Source organism: Empidonax traillii, unplaced genomic scaffold, assembly GCF_003031625.1.
Source record: "Empidonax traillii isolate 1590-97213 ecotype Southwest subspecies unplaced genomic scaffold, ASM303162v1 scaffold433:size1479616, whole genome shotgun sequence".
Taxonomy (NCBI): Eukaryota; Metazoa; Chordata; class Aves; order Passeriformes; family Tyrannidae; genus Empidonax; species Empidonax traillii.
Genome location: NW_020955626.1, coordinates 518,571 through 531,939, shown reverse-complemented (window position 1 = coordinate 531,939; position 13,369 = coordinate 518,571). Strand labels below are relative to the sequence as shown.

The 13,369-nt window shown below is 44.2% G+C and overlaps 1 protein-coding gene across 11 annotated transcripts in view; it reads left to right on the top strand.

Moving 5' to 3' along the window:
- Positions 1-13,369, top strand: part of FOXP1 (forkhead box P1) — a 384,733-nt gene that overhangs the window by 172,708 nt on the left and 198,656 nt on the right. Inside the window, exon 1 of one of the 11 annotated variants that reach the window (XM_027894544.1) lies at positions 12,938-12,954. The exons of the other annotated variants lie outside the window; for them this stretch is intronic. The gene's annotated coding sequence lies outside the window, so the exon portion shown is untranslated. Of the gene's footprint in view, positions 1-12,937; positions 12,955-13,369 lie in introns of those variants that run through there. 11 annotated transcript variants of the gene reach the window in all.

Sequence of the window (13,369 nt, the reverse complement as noted above, 5' to 3'; positions counted from 1 at the left end):
TTTGTTTATGCTGTTTGACCATAAAAGTACAAAAAGACTGTCTTAGTAGAAAAATATGAGATTATCAAGTGCTTTAAAGCAGAAAATGTCATTTGAGTCTCAAAACTGCACCAACTTTGTATAATTACCCTTTTAATTATCCCCAGTGGCCCATGAAATTTGTAAAATAGAGCATTGAGAGTTTGATTTACTTACATGTTGCACTTTAGTGTTATGCTCTTAATGAATATTGTTTAGTACTAATGTCAAGCAGAGATTGCTGAGTGCTATAGAGGGGTGCATGCTGCAGAGCTGGGTATTCTGCAGGGAATTGTGGAAACCCAACCTTAAATGAAGAGTATGTACATATCTAAAACAATGTGCTGTAATTTTTATTGCCTGAATGGAAACTATATTGATTTTTATCCTCTGCATGCAAAGTAGTTTACTATGTTTTCTTTATTTAACCGTGCCAGAGAAATAACCGTTCTTAGGGCAATTATTTGCTTCTGTGTCAGCGTCCTCCTCGTTATGAAGAAGTTACATCCTTCCTCTGAAGGACCAGAAAATGGAAGCAAGCTCTTTAATTTGCCCTTAGGACCTAACTGGTTTAGCCTCTGGTAATGGAAATAACAGTAATCAATATTTGATGTGGGGTTTCTGTGGGGTATCCAAATATCATTTATTGCCAAGGAATTGCTGGAATAAGCTTGTGGGAAATGTAATCCAAAGTGTGGTCTGGAAACCCGGCTAAATTAAGCAGGCATCTTCAAAGGTGAATGGAAACGTCCGTGAACAGTAAGAGTAAAAAGAAATGAAGCAGAGTCTGAAGGGTTAGATAATAGGATGTAATAGCTGGTGACCTATAAATTATTGGTACAAATCTGAGTGAGGTGGAGACTCTGTAGGAAGTATTTGCATTTGAAAATGGTCATAAAATGCTTTCAAACAATGGTCTGGTCCTCAGGATCCATCCACTGACAAGCTGGGGAGATTGGATGCTGTGGGTGGATGGCTCTCAGAAGGGTGGGTTGCCTTCCTCTTGCCTCACTTTCTCCTTTCAACTTTTGAATTTAACAAGCATTAAGAGCAGCATCAAGTGCTTGTATGTGAGCTGGACCAGTTGTACAACTGCTTTGGCATCTCTTAATAGTGTACATGACCAGATTCCTCCAGGGAAGGTGGAAGGTCTGAGATTTTACTTCTCCTTCCCAAACTCTTGTTCCTGTTTTCCTCCATCTACTGCTGTACCACTCTTGGTACTGCTCTTATCTAGCTGTGTGCTGGTTTCATAATTCTGCTGAACTCATGAGATTGTAGGATGGATTCACATTTCATGGATTAGTTTTTATGGAGTTAAACTCAGCTTTTAATTTTTTTAAATAATTTATGAATGTTTCTATACATTTTTCATATATATTGTTGATATGTAAATACTGTAGTTGTAGGAGAGAAACAAGAGAAAACCAAGGATTTTGCAACTTTCATATAGTTCAGAGAAAATCTGAGTTTAAGTCCAGCCTTTAAATAAATGGCACAGATCTGTTTACATCCCAAGGACCAATATTTTAGAATATAAATTTTTCCTAAAGTAAACAGAAGAGTGGAGTGTTTGGTGTACAGCTGAAATTTGGAAAGGCAAAGTTGTAATAGCTGTTTATGGAAACAAATTCCAGGGAGCTGATTTCTGGAATTCTGAAATTTGAATTTATTTATGTTTGAAAATATCTCGTTTGAAAGAAGCTCAAGGGAACAACCTATGAGGAGGCTAATTAAGCATTTCTGTGCGACACTGAGCACAATGGGGCTCCTTTTTTGTTTGTCCTGAGGCCCCGCAATAATAAACAAAATAACTGCTAATAATTGGGAGCCTTGATTTGAAGCTGTGCTGACTGCAGGACTCGGGCAGTGTCAGTTTTCAGTAAGTGCATCAAGGCTGACCTTGAACTCGTGTGTGCTGATAAGAGCAGTGCAACAGCCCGGTCATGCCCTAGAGCCTGTCGTAGTGCTCAGCACTGCTGGTCAGCCTTGGCCGGTGTTTCTTTTCTCCTTGCCTCGTGCCCTTTCTTTGGCCAAAGGCTGGATGCTCCAGTCTCTCCTGATGGAGAGAGTCACCTCAGCAGCAGCACCACAGATCACCCAGATGCTCTTTGTGCCAGGAAAGCCATGCCCAATTCAGCGAGAAGATAAATTTGTTGTAACAGAAGTGGTTATTTTGGCTCAGTTTTATTTTTTTCTGTGGTATGTTTGCTGTCTCCTCTACCCCTGTGCATGGGTGCATGACTCCCTTCTGCTTGTACAGCTTTTTAAATGTGTGTGGTATCACATCACACTCTGTCCTTAGTACACCAGGAGATTGTAGAAGACAGTGTATTTGTCTGGTGTTTTGCTATTGAAAGGGTTGGAATTTTGCCTGAAAGCCAAATTGCATGGCAGGAGATTACAAAACTTTTAGTTTCCAAATCTGATTTTCCTCCCTTGTGAATTTTTCTTGCTTGCTCAAAGACAAGATTCATCTTGAACAGCCCAGACTGAGGTGGAGCTCATAACCACGCCGGAAAGCGTCCTGTGGCTTGGAGGAGCAGCTGGTTGGAAGGAAGACGGTTCTTCAAGGAGCAGTCAGGGCGCTTTCAGTTCTCACCCCAATCTCACTTCATACTCACACACAAGCGTTGGTGGGCTGTGGTGACAGCCCTGTCTTGTCACTGGGTGTCTAACGAAGGTAATAATTAGTCATGACACTGCCCCGCCATAACGGACAGTTGCAAGTTGTCATCGCAAATCTTGCATCTTATGAGATCATCTCTGTATTTTGTTTTTTGTCTACGTGTCAAAATTTGTGCAAGAGCGGCACTTTTGGAGCTGTTGAACTGCTCTTGTGATGGTTCTAAAAAACAAATGAATAAAAAATCCACAGAAAAGTAGAAAAAGGCCAAACCCCAATATATTAACTCAGAGTTGTCCTTGTGCAATAGTCTGGCATCACAGATGTGGACAGAAAGATGAACTCACACCTCAGAAGTAACTAAGAATAAGGGAAATTCCTGAAAGGCAGTTTTACTGCTGTCTAAAATCAAATGTGTGAAGTGGAAGGTTAAGAAGAAGAAGACAACCCTCTGAACCTCATGGTTAGACTCATATTTAGCCATTCAGCTGAGGAGGGGCAAGGGAGCCAAGCCAAAACCATCACAGAGAGCCCAGTCAGATCACTGGAGGCATTCTTGTTTTCAAAGTTGGTAGGAAATAGTTTTCTTAGGGAAAAAAATGGAATTGACGTTCTTTTTTTTTTTTTTTTTTTCTCTCTAGGAGCCAGTTTTCTGATCTCCAGTTCATATTATGAACTTGTACTGGCCTTGAATTTTGAGTCTCTATTTCACTATTTTTCATGAGCTGTAGTTTGTACATTTGTTGGCAAATTGTATGTTTTTGCAATCCTGCAAGCCTGTTGCTCTTAAGGAAAGGAATAAAGAAGGAAACTGTGTTATGTTGAAATGCGCTTTAGATCCTTTTGCATATGCTTTTGCCTATTCTTGACGTGTTTTAGGTGTTTCTAGCGTTTTTCTTATACTTGGTGCCATCATTAGCATTAACAGGGTAACGAGAGTGTAACAAGGATAACATATACCCCAGAGTGTTTTAGCTGATTTCCCTTTGAAGTGGAATGAAGTTGTCCAATAGGCCATAGGCTGTGGTTTGCTGCCACTAGGAGTAGTTTTTGACTCCTCGTGGAATAGGTAATCTCTCCTGGGGAGCCCATTGGATTGTACATGCCACAGATAGGTAGATGCCACCTTTAAAATTGCCAGTAAGATTCTGAGGCACCTTTTCCAGCCAAGAACAAGAGGTGCCCGAGATAAAAGAACCATTTGCCCCTGCAAGAATTGTGCATTCACATGATTAGTGAGGCGTGGTATTAAATTATTTGAGCTTTGTGCATAAATATATACTGAGAGAAGCCTTGTAACTGGGGACTTTGACTATAGTTTTGTTCTTCATGGGCCAAATACTCTGCTGTAGATTGGACTGAGAGTATTTTGGTGGAGCTCTGCCCAGGCGTAGCAGCTGAAGAGCTTGTCCTCCGTGTGTGTGTGTTGCTCTGTCCCACACCCAAAGAAATGCCTCCTCATGTTTTATGGGTGGACTTTGCAGCTTGATTGGAAATAGAAACACAGTAAACAGCAACTGCGTCTCAGAAATATCCCCAGCAACACAAACTGTCACTATTTCAGCTTCTCTCCAAGGCTGCTTCTTAGGGGGCTGATCTGCAGCTATATAAAAGCACGGTAACATAAGCTGCAGCACCAGCCCTGGAAAATCTTGTAGTACAGCTAACAAATATCTGCAAAACCTTGTTTGTATGTATGTGTGCTTACGTTTAAGATGCAAACTTGTATCTGAGTGTGCTCGGCTCCCTGCAGTATATAGCTGCAGAGCTATTTCGAAGAGCTTGGAAGAGATGGGTTTGTGGTATGATTTTTTTTCTTTACTGTGTTTTTCTCCCCCTGATGATGTTTATTAACATCTTCCCTGATGTCCAGCTACAAGGGATGGGCGCATAAAAGTTTACATGAAAATACATTTCTCTGTAAGTGCTCTCTCCCTGCGATTCTTTTACAGCTTCAAACCAAAACCAGTTCCATCCTGTTTCATCCTCTACCCCTCAGACCTGATAGAGAGGAAGAATATTTCACTGTCATCTAAAATTCACCTTGTCCTTTACATTTTTCACTATGGTTTGCTTGTTGATTTGAAGTAGCGGGTGTGACCAGCTGTCAGAGAGCCCTGTTGGGAGCCCACTGCCAGGGAGAGCATCCTGGCTCACCCTTGGGATAGGAGGCACGGCCCTGATGGCTTTTTATTCCAGCTTTCTTTCCTCTGGATGCGCCAGCACATCTGAAAGTCTCCTTGCTGACCACTTGTGACTTGGAGCACTGAAACAGGAGCTTGGAGTCAAGGCCAATGATTATCTTTTTTGCTTCACTCCCTCAGCTGGGACCTGTGGCCAGGCTCTCTGGATGCGGTTCAGTGCATTCGGGGACGTGCTGGACATGAAGGATTTGCCTATTTGCTAAAAGAGCTGCCAGTGCCTGAGGCAGACAGGAACTCTTTGGGCCAGTTGAGTTTTCCTCAGCAAAGAGCACAAAGAGAGCACGTGGGAATATGGGGGGCATCTCCTTAGGCTGAGCTGAGAAGGATGGAAGGGCAGAGCTGTAGCACTGACTCTGTGTCCCCAGGGCCAAGACCTGTGTCTGGGAGAGTGATGCAGCTCCATCTTCCTGATCCCACCCCTTTTCCTTAAGGATTTACGATGCTCTCTGAGTGAAGCCACACTCCTCTGTGTGGAGACATACCTGCCAGCCAGCAGCCTTGCAAGGGCTTTGTGGGGGACAGAAACTTGGTCAGGCATTTGTTTATGTTCTTGTCCAACTGCCTTTAAAGAGCCAGCTAACGAGGTGCCGTAACAATTATTTCAAAGCAGTTTTGGAAGAGAAGCTGTTGTAATGGGTTTAGTTTTACTGCACAGCCATCCCCCCCCCCCGACCTGCCTTGATTTTTATCCTTTAGCTCTGTCCCCTGCCTACATATTCCCCCTGGAATATGTAGGGTGCACATCCTTAACCAAGGCATTGAAAACTTACGGATACTGAGATGCCAGGATCAGTAGATGGATTCTGGGCAAAGTCCTTGTTGTTTTTAGCAGTTTCTGCTGGTTGGGTTGGGTTTGGTTGGTTTGCAAAGGTTTGGCAGGGAATATTTTGATCACCTTTTCTAAGGGTCTTTGCCCTGCTTCTGAGAAACAAATGTACCAAGCACTGCAGTAAAAAAAGGCCTTACCCAGAGTTATTTGGCTCGTTCCTTTCCTTGATGAAGCTTTCCTCTCTGCAATGCAAATAGTACCTTGCAGTATTGGATGTCTTAGCTTGAATACGAGGTGTTTTTAAAAAATGGCTTGATACTGTGTTCCCTGTTAGCCAAAACCCATTGAAAAACAGTTTGAATGTAATAATGTGTAAACAGAGCTGAAGGACTGTTTCTTGTCTCTTACTCCAGCCCCTTAACGTCCGTAGGCTGGAGCTCCAGCAGGTTCTCGGGTAGTTTGGGAGGAAAAATGTGGGAGTTGTGCTAAACCACCTGAGAAGGAATTGCAGCCAGTACAGCCAACAGCCACATTTAATGTTTGGTACGTCATCAGAACACACATTTTGGGAGTGATAATGATTATTTCTGGTACCCTAAGCAGGGAATGTGTACTGTCAGCTGTTGTGGAAACAAATCAAAAGACAATCCTTTCCCTAGCCAATGCAAAAGGAAATATGTTTTCTGCCTAATTTCTACTTAAAAGGGAAACTATGTTGAAGAACTCAAATTTTTCTATTGTTACATTTCATTTCCATTCACCCACTTTTCCCAGAATACTCTTTGTATCTAAATCTATTAAAATAATGGTAGCTGGAAAGGAAAGAGTAAGGCCAGGAATAGGTTCCAAGTGCATATTTCCAGCTGCTCTCCTCAAACCATCCTGTTTTCTTCAACACTGAGTCTGTTCTCCATGAATCAGACTTTTTGGAGATGGAGGAACCTCTTAAGTGTCCAAGGTTGAGGAGATTTTTGTGTGTGTGAGAATGGGTGTGTACCTCTGCGCATTGCCATCAAATCTGATTTTGTGATGAAGATTATTATTATTATTAATATTTTGTCTTTCCTGATTATTTTGCACTACTTCTCTCCAGCAATTTCTTTCTAAAAAGCTTCTGTTGTGAACCATTAATGAAGGCTCGGCCGCTGCTCCCGTGTGGTGCAGAGGAGTGGGAAGAGGGTATGACTTTGCAGAAACATAGGGTTACCTCCAGCCACAGAAATCAGGCTGTAAAAATGATGAATATCTCTCTTCTGTCATCCATAGATCTGACAGTTTTGTATAACTTATGAATTAAACATCTGGGAGGTGTAGATGTATTTTTTTTTCCCCTTTTACAGTCACCAAAATCGAGGCAGATAAGCCGTTGAATAATTTCAGTCACCCAGTAACGTTGCAGCGAGTTTTGGGAGCAGATCTCTGAATTGTCTTTCTTAACAGAAATGGCAGAATTGCTGTTAAGAGTTAGTAAGATCAAGGTGTCACCTGGTGCTGTGTCTTAACATGAGACTTTAACCTTCAGCTCCATGCAGAACAGACAGGACCTTTACTGCAGAGGCCTCATTGAACAGATCCTGACAAAGTAAACAGCGTGACACTTAATTTATCTACCCCAGAAACATGAAGGGCTCAGTCGACCTGATGGGATCTGTGGTTCCAGGGAGTCTAGGTATTTAAAACCTGATGCTCAGCCTGCTAAGCCATCCCCTGCAGCTTTCCTTAGTGCATAAGATATGAAAAAATCTCCTGTCCTGCAAAACAGATATTAAATTGGATACTCTTTCACCCTGCCACGATAAGAAACGCGGCAGAGAGAGGCAGGAAAATGGAATGCTGCTTAGAAAGAAAATATATTTGAATCTAACATAAAAATTGGTGAGATAGGAGGATTTTCAGAGCTAGTAGCAATCCCCTCCCCAATGAGTTGCTGAAAATTCAACTCTCCCTGTAGTTTTTGCACTGGATTGTGAATAAAAATGGTTGTGATTGATGAAGCGTTTGGTGTCTCACTGTAAGTTGGTCAAGAGGGACTTCTAAATCACCCAAATGAAATATTGCATTATCATGAACGGTAACATGTAACTGTTAAGTATGCCGTTGCTTATCATAAGCTCAAGCTGCTCCGGAGCTCTGCCCGGCGAGAAATCTTTGTGAGCACTGGAGCAGAAGAGCCTCTGCACGGCCCAGCAGCACTGTGGGGCTCTGCCCTGCCCTTCCCAGGTGGGGGACACACACAACTTGTAAGGACCGTGTGCTGCGCTCCAGGTGTTGCCTGCACCCTCCTGCAGAGTTGGCAACAGGGGCGGTGAGGGGTATTTTGGGTTTTATCTTTTAGAGAGGCTGAAGAGAGGAAAAGGCAATGTGCCTTTTTTTCCTGAAGAGCGTGGACCCCTTAGTCAGATGTGGAAAGCCTTGGCAATTAATTACTCCCTCCTGCATGTTATGTAGTTATGTTCATACTGGGGCATAAAGCTTTTTTACCAGTGCTGTACGCAGAATGAGAAATGAGAAAACAAAGTTGATGTTTCAGGGGAAACCAGCAAAAAAAAAAAAAAAAATTCTTCTTTCTTTACTGACATGTTCTACTAAAAAACAAAACACTTCTAGAGTGACCCACACCTCTTGTTGAAAAGCGTTGTTGTTCCCCATATGACTGAAAGCCAGCCCTGTTGGGCTGAAGTTTTCTATGTCCAGAACTTTCCACAAAGGCCTTGCAGCTGTTTCTCAGAAAAGGATTAGAGAAATAGATGCTGCCTGGCAGTGTGTGAACACACAACACCAGTTAGCCAAGCAGCCTTAGGATTTTCTGTGTTTTAGGACTAAAATGTGAAAATGAGGAGGGAGGTCACACTCTAGTCAGGGATTTTAGGAATTTTGCTTTGGGTATACCTACACAACTGATCTCAGGTTGGCCAAGCTACAGGTCTCCAAAAATGCTCCAAACTGGATTAAATTCTTTAGTTTCTCTGTAATGGATAGGAAATGTAAGCAACCCTCAGTATGAGATAGGTGATGTGCTCAGGCAGTCATGGTTCATTTCTCTGGCCTCCTTGTCCCTGTCTGCTCGTTTTCCTGCTTCCTGAGCTGGTGATGTCTCCTCTCTATTCAAATCAGGTGGCTTCCTCTACCCCTGCCTGCCAGCTGGGGGGCAGAGAGGAAGAGGACCAGGCAGTAGGTGGGGAATGGTGCTACCCACCTGCCTCCCACTGAAGACTTTTACCTGCATGTTTTCATGTCTGTGCTCCAGTGTGTGGGAGTTTTGTGGCTTATCCAAGAAGTGGTGATCAGGGATGCTCACCATGGTAGGTCAGTGGCGTTCCTTGTTTTCAGGAGTACCTTGGGAGTTTTGGATTGAGTTTTTTGCCAGTGGCAGAACCCTCAGCAAGGGAAGAGTTCAGTGCAAAAGTGGACAAATTCACTGGTAACTGAAAATAAGGTAATTGAGATGGGACATGGTACGTTGGGTGGTGTTACAGGTCACACCTGTGCAAGTATGCATGTATCATATTAAAAAATACTAATATTCTAATCAGTGTAAATTAGAGAAAAGCCTTCCATGTGTGTCCTTGGATCCTGTTGGGGTGAAGTAATACTGCACAGGGTTCAGAGGAAGAGGAGTGAGATGAAGCTGTCTCTGCATTGGTCCCCCTCATCAACAGTAATCTTAACTCCTGAACCTAAACTGAAACAGTCATTAAACTTTTATCTGAATAGGAAAGCTTCACGTTTTCTTGACAGAACAAATTCTGTGGCTACTAATTTATTACTGCAATTTAAGAAACAGACGTCTGTCTGACATGTGCCATGCAGTTCAGGAGGTCACCAGTGACATCATACTTAAAATCGTTATCTTTGCAAACTGTGCATTTTGTGTAAAAGCTTTTATTTATAGGCAGTCATTAAAATTGGGACCTGATATTTACTTTTCTACTGATTAGGTTAAAGAGTGAATATGAACAAAAAGTACCCTCCTATTAGCACCAAGCAGTTTGCAAAGTGTGCTATTCACAGGCAGCCTTTCTAAAGGAATTATATTGAACCATTATGGGCTTACATGGTACATGTTAGTTAATGCATTTGTTTTTTCACTGCTGAGAGTGGATTTGTGTCACAAGGGGTATTTTTTATTTCTTCCTGGTTTCCCCGCAGGTTCTTGTCCTCATCAGTGAGGAGGTGGATGTTTTGTTATGGAAGCGTTAGACTTGCAGAGAAGCGCTGTGTTACTGGGACCACGAGACTGTTGGAGGGTTGGTGGGTCACTGTCACCTCTGTCGCTCTGTTGTTACTGTAGCAGGAGGACTGGGGCAGTTTGGGTTCTTGCCTGTGTTATGAGCATTTTGCTGGGCCAAATTCTGATTTGTCCTGTTGCCCAGCCCCTGACGTGATGAGTGTTTGACCCAAGGCAGGGGGAGGAACTGCTTGGGTGCATCTCTGTAGAGCATGAGCTGCCCTGAGCCACATCTGAGGTACCCAAAGGATGCACTGAGTTGTACCATTAGGATGTCATCACCGAATAGCCTGTGATCTACTGGCCATGTGCCCCTAAAGGGCCAGAGTCAACAGTCCTCTTCAAGTATCTAATTCTTGGGGTGTCCACTCTGCTCCCATGTTTCCTTATCCTCCCATCCTGCCATCTTACCCTTGATGCCAAATGCCCCTACCCACAGCCAGGCTAAATATAATATTCAGTGACTGCTTAAAAGTAGTGAACATGAGTGCTGGTGACTTTTCCATGCCAGGTTTCTCCATGGAAGCACTCAGGTCATCAGGTGTGAGGTTGCCCCCAGCCCAGCAGAATGAGCTGGGCAGGACCTGAGTCCCCTCCAGGGGAGCCCAGGGACTTATTCCTGGGCTGCAAAATGCTGCCCCTCCTCATCAAGGGTCATGAGGGGAGAGAAGAACTCTTCAAAATCGAGTGGCTATTTAGTAACTGTAATGAAAATGATTTTTGACCAAAAATTATGTATTACCAGTTGGCTGAACTGCACAGCATACTTTGTTAATATTAGATAGGGCTGGGTTGTTGTTTTTTTTTTTTTTTCCCCCAGATCTTACTGCTAAGATCACTGGCCCATTTCAATTTTTATTGAAACAAATAAACCCAATAAAAACACTTATGCTGAGAGCTGAAGCTCCACAATAAAAAAAAAAAATTACTCTGTATTGAATTTATTGATTTATTTATTTACTCCAACTGGAAAATTGAGTATTGTGTTAATGTATTTTATAAGAATCACGGTGCTCGATGAAATGGCTAATTTATTTTAGCGTATACATAAATAGCTAGCAATTTTCAGTGAGACAGGCTAATGAAAATGATGCCATGAAATTGTCTATACTATGAGGAGTGATGGAGTCAAGTTATTATTGGTTGAGTGCTGCGCCGTAGTGAACTGGCCATCATGTCTTTGAACTTTTGAACTGCTACTTGGTCGTGTGATTTATTGATTTTGATATCAGCGTGCTAAGTTAACTTTTTATTTTTGTTGGGGGGGGAGGGTCACGCACACAGCACGGATGAGTAACGTGCTGTGTAATTTCATAGATGTTTAGGTTAAACAGGATGGTTGAAAAATTTAGAGCGTGTTAATGGGGCAGGGTTACGCCATGTGGAAAGGCTGAGAGATGCTTGCAGGTACCATTAGATGTCAACACTGGTGTTCTGATTGCTGTGGATTAGCTGAGTACAAGCGAATTTGGCAGGGTAAGCGTGCATCATATTTGTCAGAAATATGTTGCCTTTGTTCTATATTAAGCGTGTGATCTCATAGCAACTTTGTTTGCCTATCTACCTTCAACCTCTCCTCGTGCCGTATCTTATCACGCTGGTGCCTGGTACGGGCTGGGAGCATCAGTGATCCCTGTCAGCCCTTTCCAGAGGCGCGCTCCATGTTCCCGGCCGTTGAGCGGCAGAGGATGCTCGCTGGTGGTGCAGACAGCTCAACAGCTTGTGTGGGACTGTTGTACCGGAGAGCTGCCCCAATCTGCCGTCACCAAGACGTGTAAACTTGTTTCATCTTCTAGCTGTGATCCCCTTCGTAGGCTGGCTTTAGTGCTGAGCCTCAGCATGCAGCGCTTGCCAGCGGCTGCCTCATCCCTCGCTGGGAGGAGATGCTACACTTGTTGTTCTTGGTGATTTGCTTAGGACGTGGAATAGAGGTATTAAAATAACATTGTTCGACTTGACAGTGTTGTCTTGCAGCAGAACTTTTCTCTCGACTGTGCTGGTAGGGAGACCCTTTGCATGGCGGCTGCTCTGAGCTCTGTTTCTGATTAAACCGAATAACTTGACACCTGCATTTTACAATTTGCTTAAAGTGCTCTATCCTGTAAAAGCAGTGATTTCAAAGCTTTAAAGCCAGCAGACTTGCAGGGGTTTGCACAACTTAGCTCATCCCACCAGTTCACAGCGATTGTGCAAAACGCGACTAGACTTTTCTAATCTACTTGCCCCCTCTTTCAAAATTGCAATTTTAGTGCCTGTCCTCCCTATCTCACTTGCTCCCTCATTCTACCATGGGTCTTGGTAATGCATGCGGGCGTTATTGTGTTGTGTTGGGTTTTTTTTTTTCCCCAGTGATTAAACTGACATGTCTTTATTTGGATGTTAAAAGTGCTCTCCCCCTTTTCCCCACTGCATCCCAAAACATTTCCAGCAGCCTCGCAGTGAGCGGTTGGGAAGCTGGTACCACTTGCCTCTCCCCCTCGCTCCCCTTTGCCTCCCCGTTCTTTCATTTAATTTTTTTTTTAATGTATTTTTTTTATTATTTTTTAAAAGAGATGGGCCGTTTAAGCCAGAAAACAAAACTAGTGGGAAAAGGCTAAAAACAGGACTGACACCAACACCATTAGCTGGAAGGAAAAAAAAAAAAAAATTCCATTTCATTGCAACTCTGTTATTGTTTACTTTGCCATACACATCCTAATATGGTTACCTCCCTGTCAAAGCGGCCGAGCCGGGCTGAGGGGCCCCCTCGGGGAGACGCTTCCAACTGCTGCTCAGACAATAAGAAACAAACGGCGCAACTCCACAAAAGGGCTGCCCGGAAAATAAGTGTCAAATAAATCCTGCCGAACTCTTCCTTTCCCGGCACCCGGCCCCCGCCGTGTGTAACCTGCGCGGTGCCCGGCGGGGCCGGGGGGGTGGGTGTGTGTGGGGGGGCGGCTCCCGGCGCTGCCCGCGGAGCGGAGCGGGACGGGGCGCGGCGGGAGCTCCGCGGCCGCGCAGCCGGCGCTGCCCCAGGTGCCGCCGGCAGAGCCCCCCGGGCCGCCCCGCGCCGCGCCGGCGGCGGCTCCCGCCGCGGAGCCGCTTCTTATCTGCGGCGCCCAGAACAAAGGTAGGTTGTTCAACTCCGCGCTCCGGGGGAGGGACAAGTTATTTTTGGAGGGTTGTCTTCCCAGTGCATGACTGGTTGACCTAAAAGGAGGAGAGGAGAGAGGGAGAGAGAGAGAGAGAGGGGGGGGGAAAAAAAAAAAAAAAAAAAAATACGGCAAACCAAAAGCAACCCAGCCCAGCACCGCCACCCCACCGGCACAGCCCGGCGGAGCCGCGGGGCGGGCAGGGGAGCAGCGCAGCGTAGTTTTATTTTTATGCAACTCAAAGAAGCCGGATCCTCCCCCCCCCACATACACCATCTCCCCTCCCCCCCGTAAAATGCCCAGCTATTTCTAGAAAATTTGTGTTGCTAAAATAGTTTAATCTGTGTGCTCTATTTTATTCTTTTCAATATTTATTTTTTCTTCTTCCTTTTT